Below are 12065 nucleotides of genomic sequence, written 5' to 3'. Positions count from 1 at the left end.
TCTGGATATGTTATTGGTATCTGTTGAGGTAGTCACACAAAACTGAAATACTCCAACAGAAAGACTTCAGAAGACTTTCATTTTGGTGTAAAAACAGTGAAATTAGCTGTTTGACTTAAAATATAGGAGTTGTAAGACATTTCATCGATGCTACTTCTGTTTTATCCTCTGTGAAATGTAGACACTGTGTGTCTCCCACTTGCTTTTTAGGGTTGTTGGGAGGATAAATGAAACTGTATGACAGACACACTGGGAACTCAGAAGAAAGGTGCTGTTGAAACTGAACCTCATCCTATGGCTGTGCCGTTGGCAGGCATAACCGGTGTGCTGAGAGGCAGTGGTAGTGAACCCCGTGGTGAAAGGCCAGGACCATGGGCTCTGGAGCCAGGCTGCCTTGGTTCGAATCCCACCTCGACCTCTTGCAAGTGGTCTGACCACAGCAAATCACCCAACCTCTCTGTGCCTGAGTTTCCCCCTCTTTAAATTGGGGATGATAATAGTACCCGCTAAAGGATCCTGGTGAGTTTTAGCTGAGCACATGTCCACAAAGTACTTAGAGCAGTGCCTGCCATGTAGTGTGGCTGATCGTCACACCCAGAAAACCCCAGCAGGGGGTCTCGCACCTTACAGAAAATCAGATTCGAAACCATTCCCCAGCAGTCTTCTAACACTGACTTAGAGACCCTTATATGTTTAGAGAGAGGAACCGAATAGTTTATGGTAATTAAGCTCCTCTAAAACAGATGCAAGTTCAGGTGCATAAAGTTAAATCTGGGTTTTTAATCTCTTAGGAAGAAAAGTTTAGATCACAAAGAGCTCCATAACCCTTTGTTGATAGGTTCTTTTAACTGTTTTTGGCTATGGAGGGACAAGGAAGGAAACCTGAGGGACAGACCCACCTTTTACCTGCTTAGCCTTTCTCGTTCCCTTTTACGCTTGGTAAGGTGTCTAGGTAGCTTTGAAGGAGTCAGAAGTGTTGAACTGTTTCAAGGTTTTCACCCAGCTGCGGGAGGCTTCGTTGTCCTCTTGAGTGAGGTGGAAGGGACATCACTGCCTTTCCTGAGTGTGTAAGAATGCCTGTTACATATTCATCCCAGGGCTTTCCATACATTTTAATCATCCACATTTACCTACAAGGTGGGTGGTATGTTCACCCCATTTTGCACATGAGAATGCTGATGCCCAGATAGGTTAAATAAATTCACCCAGGCTCACACCCTCAGTAAACTGCCAGACAGGCACTTAAATCCAAGTGCCATTCATATCACAGCACTGCTGCCTTGCATTGAGCTGCAAACCTGGCTGAGCCACTCCTAAGAAACGGTTTTGCCCTTTTAGTTGCAGGGACCTCAGCTGTACGCATTATCATCCTTCAGCCATCAGACCTTTTTTTGTTTTTGTTTTTTGAGATGGAGTCTCGCACTGTCACCCAGGCTGAGTGCAGTGGCGCGATCTCAGCTCACTGCAACCTCTGCCTCCTGGGTTCAAGCGATTCTCCTGCCTCAGCCTCCTGAGTAGCTGGGATTACAGGCACCCGCGACCACACCTAGCTAATTTTTTGTATTTTTAGTAGAAACGAGGTTTCACCATGTTGGCCAGGCTGGTCTCGAACTTTCCTGACCTCGTGATTTGTCCACTTTGGCCTCCCGATGTGCTGGGATTATCGGTGTGAGCCACTGTGCCTGGCCCAGACCTTTTAATGCAACAGCGCCCCTAACTTCTGAAGGCCCCTAGCTGGCTTCAACAACCGCCCCTCTTCCTGCCCCCCATGGAGGGCTCTGTCATACATGTGTCACTTTTAGGGACTCTTATTACCAATGGCTTCCTTAATCCTGGCTGCACATCCAGAATCCTCTGTACAGCTTTTAAAATAATTCACTTTTTAAGAAACACTTGCCCCATCCCAAGACTCTTGTTCTAGAGAGATGGATAGGTTCAGAAATACAGGAAGTTTATTTTGTAAACAAGAAAACAAATAGGTCCTTACATTGTGCACATATGGATCTGTGCTTCTGGAGTGTGGGCCAATGCTGTTAATTCTGTAGTTGACTCCATTGTAAGGTAAAATGAGTTTTATGGGCCAGTTTAGTTGTTCAGCCAACAATTGTTAGTACTGTTTCTGTAGGAAAAGTTCCTGGCATCCACCCTGTGGAATACCATCTTCCATGAGTGAGCACTTGATCACCACAGAAGCCAGGTTTGAATTTAGTTAGAGTGAAATGAAGTAGAGGGCCCTGCTTGCTTTCTTGTTCTTTCATTTTTTTTTCTCTTCCTCTCTTTTATGGGTTTATCGTTCCCTTCTTTTCTTCTCCTTCATAGTTCCCTCTTTCCTTGTTTTCTCTTTCTTCCACCATCTGGCGTATGTTTACAATGTATCTGTCATCAGACTGTGAGGTCCCTGAAATCCTTCAGGTGCCTACCACAGAGTTGATGTGCAAATGAATGTTTCTTTATTTTTTAATTAATTAATTATTTTTTTTTGAGACGGAGTTTTGCTCTTGTCGCCCAGGCTGGAGTGCAGTGGTGTGATCTTAGCTCACTGCAAACCTCCGCCTTCTGGGTTCTACCGATTCTCCTGCCTCAGCCTCCAAAGTAGCTGGGATTACAGGCGTGTGCCACCATGCCCAACTAATTTTTGTATTTTTAGTACAGACAGGATTTCACTATGTTGGCTAGGCTGGTCTCGAACTCCTGACCTCAGGTGATCCACCCGCCTCGGCCTCCTAGAGTGCTGGGATTACAGTGGTGAGCTGCTGCGCCTGGCCAAATGAACATTTCTTAATTTGTCTTAGTATCTGTCTTTCAAAGAAGTAGGTACTGCCCGTCATTAGCTTGAAAATCGTCAGATTTTGTTTGTGATTGTCTGTCCTAACTTAGGTGGTTTATCTTGAAGATCTTAGGTAATTTAGCCTCATAGATTTAGATAGATCGAGAAATGGCAGGCTTCAATCACTGAATAGTACAGAATGTTGGGCAATAAGATGGATTTGGACCATTCAGGGGAGCACTTATATCAGGCTTTTAGCATATCTGCTGCGTAGTTTTTAGAGCTGGAAGGTCTGAGATCATCTGGGTTGGACCCTTCATTTTTGGTGGTGAGGAACCCACTCCTGAGAGAGAAAGGTGCTTCTTCGGTGCCCGCCTCCAGGCCAGGACTTGCCTCCTTCTCCTCTGTGTCCTTAGCTGAGTGAGAGTTGGGATGGCGGAGAGCAGAGGCAATGTGACCGCATAGCTGCTGCGATTAACTGCCTGCCTCTAGACATGTTGGAGAAACAGTCAAAGTAATCATCCTTCTGCACTCCCCCTCCCATGGAAACAAATGATAGAAGGTTAGGGCAGTTTTGAGGGCAAGTGGCAGACTTCCTCACTGTGAAAGTTGGGAAGCTTTGGTTGTGCCCTAGACCCTGTCCTTTTGGCCTTGGCACCACCAAGTGGGCTGCTTTAGGTGTCCATCCTGATGGTGTTTAACCCTGCTTGAGGCTTTTGAGGACACTGAGAAACACATGGTGAAGGTGTGGAAGGATTTTTTGTCATTCCTCAATGAAGATCTGCCCTAGGTAGAAAGGGAGTTAATGAAGGAAAAGTCGGCAACGCTATTGCTGCACGATCAGGAAATAACAGAAAACATCTCCCATTTGTTCTCATTTGTGGTGATTGTTTCCCTGGGAAACTGTGGCCGTGGTTACCATCATGCTGTGTGATGCTCCTCAGAATCCTAGAATTAGACTAGATTTTCCACTTTCCGCACACATCTTCAGGTGGGGTCGCAAATACTCCATATGACAGACTATCACATACGCTGGCCACAGAACTTCAATTATTCAGGTTTGGATATCCAGCCCCTTTTCTCTCTTCTGTGTGGATCCTTTTGAGTACTTTATACCTCTAAGCCTTTCGTATTTCCAAAGGAGAAACCAGAATGACTTTTGTCACTCTTTTATAATGGTGGGAAAAGGACTGGTAGGGGAAACTACCAAGGTTTGACCTGGGATCTACTTTACCTGCTCTAGTTCACCTTGGAGCATCTGACCATACATAGGTCCTTGCACATAGTAGATACTCAGCAAACATTAACTGTCTTTTCATTTCTCATTAGCACAGGTAATTAGGAACAGGAGCTGATAGACTGCACGTATCTGTGCAGAGATATATCTGTAATTAAAGTTTTAATTAAAGAAACACCAGACCAGGCAGATGGTTCTTATCCTGCATCCTGTAAACCAAACAGCCGTGGCTTTTCGATCTTGCAAACATGCAAAGCTGAGAGTAGCAACATTCATGGTGGTACACCAAAGGGAATAGGTTGTCTTATAAACTAACCATAATCTAATTTTGGTAGCACTCTGTGATGCCAGATTCAAGGATAATCATTGCAGTTTGAAATGAAAGACAATACATCAAAGTTATGTCCCAACCAAAGCTTTTAAGCCTCAAGTCAAGGGCATTACCACAGCCCAGCTCATAGATCACAAGACGTGTGGTTTTGTGCTAGATCACAAAAGCTGACAAGGTGTTATTTAGGATCATCAGCTAAATACAGTATTAAATTAGAGGGCTATCATTCTGATTTTTCAGGCATTGCCACTGTATAGCAGTACAGAATTGAGAAGTGACTTGTACCTGCCTGCCTCATGCAGATCCTCTCAGCCATGTCACAGTGACCTTAATGGTCAATTGAGTGCAGAATTTGAAAACAAAAAACAAAAACACCCACAAAGAGTGACAGAAGACGACTTCTCTCATATCTTAGCACTTTTCCAGGAACCGCTCCCCCAAGGATCCCCAGCGATTTGTTCTAGTTCCGTTGCCATCAGCAGGAAGCTGGATCAGTAAGGGACGTGGGCAGATGGTAAAGTCCATGGCAGTTCACCATGACCGCTTGGGCTTCACCCATTCCATAACCCCCAGTTTCTTACCCCTCCTCAAAACCCTTCACTTTGTCACACATGTCATTTTCAGGCATTCAGTGCAGATAGGCAGCTGTGCAACAGGATTACATACTAGTTGATACAAGTATGTTTTTACCACCTACATCTCACTAATTCATTTTCTACTTGGTAGAACCAGTACTGAAGATGTTCATTTCTTTTATCACAGCGAAGAGTTTTAGTTTAGGGGCTAGGAGAGTAATTTCTACTTTGCTGAACAGTGAATTACCTTACCATCCCTGCACTTCTTTTAAAGGAAGTAGAGTTTCCGCTTGAAAAAGAGTCCATGTTATACCGGGATAAATATAAGGATCTTCACATTAAAGAATATGTCATCAAATGTAGAGCCTGGAAGTATTTTATCTTAATACCATCTATAAAACTCAGTCATCCTAGGAGAAATGTGTGTGTGTAAGTGTAAGGAGACATACCAAACCCACAAGACCCTGTGATGTGCTGTGAGCGAAGCCTGTGTCTTGGCTGGTAGACAGAAATGTGTCCATCACTTTCTGGCTTGGGGAAGACTTCAGGTATTTGATGATATGTCCTTTGGTTTCAGAAGTCAATTAAATCTTAGCTGCTCTGAGTAAACAGCCATTTGTGGTTGTGTTTAGAAAATACTGTAAGATCAGATTTGTGCTACTAGGTATTAGGTTGGCATTTTACATGTGGAATTTGAACCGGACTATGAAATCTATTTCTTCTCTAATTTGGTTCAAGACCTGAACATGTAACCTTTGAGTATACAACACAGGTTTAGATTATAAAGGCTTCTTTTCCTTTTTTCTTTTTTTTTGAGACAAGGTTCTTGCTCTGTAACCCAGATGAAGAACCCGCCCACTGGAGTGCAGTGGCATAATCATGGCTTGCTGCAACCTTGAACTCCTAGGCCCAAGCAGGCCTCCTGCCTCAACCTCCCGAGTAGCTGGGACTACCTTTGCTGCTGCGCCTAATTTTTTTTTTTTTTTTTTTTGGCTTTGTAGAGATGGAGTCTCTGTTGCCCAGGCTGATCTCGAACTCCTGGGCTCAAGTGTTCCTCCTGCCTTGGCCTCCCAAAGTGATGGGATTACAGGTATAAGCCACCATGCCTGGCCCTGTGGGAGGTTTCTTATAAAGTGAAACCACTTGTTACTCAGAACGGCATTATGCCTCGCTTCAGGGTAGGAAATAGAGAAGCATCAGCAAACCCACCTGGAATGGTAGGCTTTTTATTTCTCTTTCTCTAGTAGGGTTTTTTTTTAAATTTTATTTATTTTTTATATTTATTTTTAATTTAATAGAGACAGGGTTTTATTCTGTTGTCCAGCCTGGAGTTCAGTGGCACGATGATCATCACTGTGACCTCAAATGCCTAGGCTTGCCTCTGGAGTAGCTGGGACCAGAGGTGCATACCACCACGCCCAGCTAACTTTTTTGTTTTTCTTGTATAGACAGGGTTTCGCTATGTGTCCAGGTTGGTCTCGAGCTGTTGGCCTCAAATGATCCTCCTGTCTCAACCTCCCAACGTGTGGGGTTACAGGCATGAGCCACCATGCCCAGCCTCTAAAAGTGTTTTTTTTTTTTGAGACAGGGTTTCACTCTGTTGCCTAGGCTGGAGTGCAGTAACATGGTCTTAGCTCATGGCAACCTCCACCTCCAGGGCTCAAGCAGTCCTCCCACCTCAGCCTCCTGAGTAACTGGGACCACAGCGGCATGCCACCATGCCCAGCTAACTTTTTGTGTTTTTGTAGAGACAGGGTTTCACTGTATTGCCCAGGCTGGTCTCAAGCTCTGGAGCTCAAGTGATCCGCCCGCCTTGGCCTCCCAGAGTGCTCGGATTACAGGCCTGAGCCATTATGTCCGGCCTCTAACAGATTTTAAGGAAGCTTTTGCTCTGTCTGATATCTGTATGATCATGGGAGGGGAGTGGAGTGTTCTGCCCACCCCAGAGTGACTTAAATTCAAATATTTGTTTGTTCAATAAATACTTATTGAATACCGAGTACTAGGCACTGTCCTAGGTGTATCTAGAATGAAGCAATAAACAAAACCATGTTATTCCCCTCGAAGAGCTTATTTTCTGGTTGGGGGAGAGGAATAATAATAAACAATAAACAAAAATAAATAACAGTAATTGCGTGCTTATATATGCCAATTACATTTATTAACTCACTCTTCAGAATACTGAGGAAGTAGGTGCTGTCATTATCCCCATTTCATAGACAAGGAAACCGAGATACAGAGAAGTTGAATTAACTTGCTCAGCGTCACATAGCTAGTAAGTGGTGCTGTTGCATTCCTGTCCAGGTCATTGGACTCCAGATTTCGTGCCCTTAATCACTGTGGTATTTTGTTTCTCTTTTAAAAAACTGCCCAATCTGTTTATTTCTAAAGAAGTAAAGAAATGTCAGTGATAGTGTGGTGAACAGTGCAGCAAGGTACACAGTGAGAGGGTTCTTGCATGTCTGTTTGTGCGTGCTATTCTAGTGTGACTGAGTGGTTATCTCTCATGAGGTGAATTGAAGGAAGCAACACTGTGACCACTTGAAGGAAGCAACACCGTGACCACGTAGGTGTCTAGAGTGAGTATTCCAAGCAGAGGGAACTGCAAAAGCAAAGGCGCTGAGATAGACAGAGATAGATTTGGCAATGGCGAGAGAGAAGCCAGGAGAATGACAAGGAGGCCTGTGTTGCTGTGCAGAGCGTGGGAAGGGGCACGGGAGGGGAGGAGCCAGGAAGTAGTGTCCTGTGCGGCCCCGCAGGGCTTGGCACGGTCTTTTGGTTTTGCCGAAAGAGAAGGAAAGCCACCTGAGGATTTTTGAGCAGGAAAAAGACATGACAGAAAGGATCATTCTGGGCATTCTGGGCATGATGGCTCACGTCTGTAACCCCAGCACTTCGGGAGGCCAGTGCGGGCGGATCTTGAGGTCAGGAGTTCAAGATCAGCCTGGCCAACATAATGAAACCCCGTCACTACTAAAAATACAAAAAATTAGCTGGGCATGGTGGCGGTTGCCTGTAATCTCAGCTATACGGGAGGCTGAGGCAGGAGAATTGCTTGAATCTGGGAGGCAGAGGTTGCAGTGAGTGGAGATCGCACCACTGCACTCCAGCCTGGGAGACAGTGTGAGACTCTGTCTCAAAAAAATAAAAGTAAAATAAAATAAAATAATCACTCTGAATGTAGTGCAGAGAATCTTCCAGGGCAGGGCCAGCAGACCACAGCCCATGGCAGGTTCTGGCCCACTGCCTGTTTCTATATAGCTAGCAAGCTAAGAATGCTTTGTATGTTTTTAAGTGGTTGAAAAAAAATCAGTATTTTATTTCACATGAAAATTATATGAAATTCAAATTTCAGTGTCCAGTTCCAGTTCTATTGAAACAGAGCCACAGTCTTGTGTGTATTATCTGAGGCCGCTTTTGAGCTGCAACAGCCAAGCTAAGTAGTTGTAACAGGGAGCAAATGGCCTGTAGAGGCTGAAAGATCTATACTGTTTGGCCCTTTACAGAAAAGAGTTGTTGATCCCTGGTTTGGGATAGAAGTAGGGAGACCAGTGAGGAGACTGTTGCAAGAACTGATGGTGGCTTGGACAGAGCAGGAAGAAATGGTCATATATGGGTTATGTTTGAAAGGAAGAGCTGATAGACTGTATTAATATAGGAAGAGTCAGGGATGATGACCGTGTTTTTGCACTGAGTAACTGGAAGAATGCTATTCTTCTTTACTGAGATCAGGAAGACTGAGAACAGCAGGTTGGGGAGGAGGGGTGAAGAGAATGTAGGTTGTGTTTTGCACCTGTTGACTGTAAGATCAGGTGGAGATGTTCAATAGGCAGTCGTATGTTTGAGTTTGTAACTTCAAGGAGAGGCTGAGGCTGGAGCTAGATTTTGAGTGATTTCAGCATATAGGGGGTTCTAAAAGCCGTAGGACTGGATGAAATTTTTTAGAGAGTGTATACAATAGAGAAGTCCAGACATGGAGCCCTGGGACACCCAATGTTAAGGGGAAGCGGGTAGAAGGGAGGCAAAGGAGAATGAGAAGCAATCAGAGAAGGAAGACAGGAGACGGGGGTGTCCTGGAAGTGCATGTTTCTCTTTGCTTTGCTTTGCTTTTTTGAGACAGAATGTCCCTCTGGTCTCAGCTCACTGCCATTTCCACTTTCCGGGTTCAAGTGATTCTCTTGCCTCCGGCTCCCAAGCTGGGATTACAGGTGTGTGCCACCATGCCTGGCCAATTTTTTTATTTTTAGTAGAGATGGGGTTTTGCTGGGTTGGCCAGGCTGGTCTCGATCCCCTGACTTCAAGTGATCCACATGCCTTGGCCTCCCAAAATGCTGGGATTACAGGTGTGAGCCACCGCGCCCGGACAAGGAAGCTCATGTTTCAAAGCAGAGTGATATCTATGTCAGATGCTGCTAAAGCTGGAGCAAGAAACAGACGGGTTTCACTGTGGGCTTGGTAGCGGGGCGATCGTTGGTGACTTTGATAAGAGCTGTATGAGTGAAATGGTGAGAATAAAAGCCCAGTTCCAGGTGGTTCAAGCAAAAATGACTGGATAGGGAGCTGAGCTGGTGCTCCGAAGGAATTCTGCTTTCGGCAGCCTAAGTGTAGGGCAGGAGAGGGCAGGAGAGGGCAGGGAGTTGGATTTAACCTGGGATTAGGATTTTGCCAGGTGAGTACAGTGGAGGGAGGTGGCATAAGGGAGTTGAGCATTGCGGAGAAGAATCGATGTGAGGATTGAGGATAGACCATGTGGTCTAAGCCAGGCAAGGAGCCAGGAGGCATGAAGGAGCTGAAGGTCAGTAAGAGGTCATGGGGTCAGTGGATTCAAGGAGTAGGATCGAGGAGTTGTTGGAGTTGGGATAGTCGAAGAGTAGATAGAGGGCTTGAAATCGGTATCATGGAGGGGTCAGTTTTGGTTACATCAAGGTCAGGGGCTCTGCTGTACAGTAGCAGTGTCAGTGAGTCACGTGTAATTTTTAATGTTCTAGTAACCATATTTTTAATAGGTAAAAATAAAGGAAACTAATTTTAATAATATATTGTAATATATTTTATTTTACCCAGTAAGTCTACATTACATGACCATGTAGTAAGTATAAAAATTGAGATGTTACTTATTTTGGTATGAAGTCTTTGAAATTGGTATATATCTTATATTTCCATTACCTTCTAATTTGGAGTAGACACATTTCAGGTGCTCAGTGGCTGCCTTACTGGACAGCTCATGGGATGGCCATGGAGTGTAGTCCAGGATTATCACAGGGGAAGTGTTTAAAGGAACAAGGAGGCCATGGTTCATGAAGGATTGGCCGTGTAGATCTAAAACCACTTCTCACTCCTTCTGAGGGGAGCAAGGCTGAAGAGGAAGGAGGGGACACCATGGCAGTTGGTAGAGGTCATGTGCTTCAGTGGCTGAACCTAGCAGCCTTTTACCATGCAGAGAATTCAGCTTATTCTCTAGACACACACACACACACACACACACACACACACACACACACACACACAGACAATTTTGTTTGGCTTTGATCCACACAATGTGTTTTTAAAGATGAATAAAAATTGATAATATCAGGTATTTTTTAGCCTCGTAGGCCAGGAAAAAGTAAAATATTTTCAAAGAGTAAACAGGAGCGTCTCAGCAGCATACATGTTACTTTTCATCTTAATCATGTGAGCCTCTCATGAAAGCCTCCAAGGAGGAGGTTAATGGATGCCCCAATTCTGTACCTTTATCAGGTTTAAGCTTACTTCAGTTTCCCTTTAGTTTGTTGCCTGCAGTATCATAATTAACCAAAGAATTCTTCTCAAAAATTACCCTCAAAAATCCTACAAACCCCACTGTTAGGAAGCGAGCCCATTTTGAGGAAGTATTTGTGAACCCTGTGTTCTTGGATGCCTTATGTGTTGAAGGAATAATTACTTGTTCATTTTGTAGTGCTAAAATCCTGGGAATGCGCAGTCTAAGCAGTCTAGAGCATGTCAGTATCCCACCTTTGGAAATCTCCTAGGAGCATGTAGAGACTCTGGTTTATCATTAACTGTGTTGCTTTCCTATCTTTTACACAAAGTATTCTCCTTCCCGCACCATTGTATTCACATGACAGAAAGCTCAGTTAATGCCTTTTAGTAATAATGAAAGCTTACTCATTACATACATTTTCTTAAACTCTCTTTATTCTAATTAAAATGTTTCCATCTGATGAGGAAGTGTATGGATACCAAGAAGTGGAAATTAAGCAAGAAATTAAAAGAACATTAATGGCTTTCTTGTAATTTGTTTTGAGGTTTTTCTTCCCGCTAAATGGTGTTTTGCTTACAGAGTCACCCCTCACACAGAAATCTTTATGATGAATGGACTGGAATAAATCCCAGCAAAAGAAGAGCTATTTTATGATACCACTTGTAAATTACAACACATGTTATGGAAGTATTTGCTTTTTAAAAAATATTAGCTTTTTAAAGGCATTGTTAGTATAATTAATTTGGCACACACACAATTCTAGTTTCTTTGAAAGTGAAGGTCAGTGTGTGTGTGTAGGGGATTAAGAAAATGAGAGTTCTGACATTTAAAAAATTATTTTCTATTTATACCTGAGTCATTAGAATGCTCAAACCATCCAAAGTATAACATTTAAACTTGTAATTCATTCATTCCTTCAGAAATTTGCTGCTGAAACTTAAACTTTAACCAGCATAGCCAGCGTAGCCTTAACCAGGGCAGGTATTTGGTCTGCAGTAGGCAAGCCTTTGCCCCCATCCCTCGTCTTCAGGCTGCAGAGTCCACATGCATGCCATTGCTCTGGTGGGTTCTTTTTCTGGTCATTTGGACTTGTCTCTACTAATAAAGTATTCATTAACTTGGAACTCCTACCTCTGAATGTAGATGCAGGTGAAAGCAGAGAAATACCAAACCCATCCCTTCCTGATCAAGTGCAACATGCCCCACCCAGCTGCATCTCACCTGCTGCCTCCCCTCCCCTCCCCTGATGTGTGGACACTCTTTCTGTCCGTTCCTACTTGCTGTTCCCTTCTCTGCACGAGTCCTTCCCCTGGAGGGCAGCCCGCATGCCACTCCTCCCATGCACCTTTTCTTGGGAACTGTGTTCAGTACAGCCTGTCCTTTGGTTCACTCTTACCCTGGGCACTGCTTCC

General features: G+C 44.1%; 1 protein-coding gene across 23 annotated transcripts in view; it reads left to right on the top strand.

Annotated features, from left to right (window-relative positions):
• CAMTA1 (calmodulin binding transcription activator 1) overlaps positions 1-12065 on the top strand; it is a 981226-nt gene that overhangs the window by 88240 nt on the left and 880921 nt on the right. For 2 of the 23 annotated variants that reach the window (XR_008538069.2, XR_001717728.4), the window contains exon 5: positions 211-519. The exons of the other annotated variants lie outside the window; for them this stretch is intronic. The gene's annotated coding sequence lies outside the window, so the exon portion shown is untranslated. The remainder of the gene's footprint in view (positions 1-210; positions 520-12065) is intronic. 23 annotated transcript variants of the gene reach the window in all.

Source organism: Pan troglodytes, chromosome 1 (assembly GCF_028858775.2).
Source record: "Pan troglodytes isolate AG18354 chromosome 1, NHGRI_mPanTro3-v2.0_pri, whole genome shotgun sequence".
NCBI classification, from domain to species: domain Eukaryota; kingdom Metazoa; phylum Chordata; class Mammalia; order Primates; family Hominidae; genus Pan; species Pan troglodytes.
Note: the sequence above shows the minus strand (reverse complement) of the source record. Positions and strands in the feature narration are given on the sequence as shown.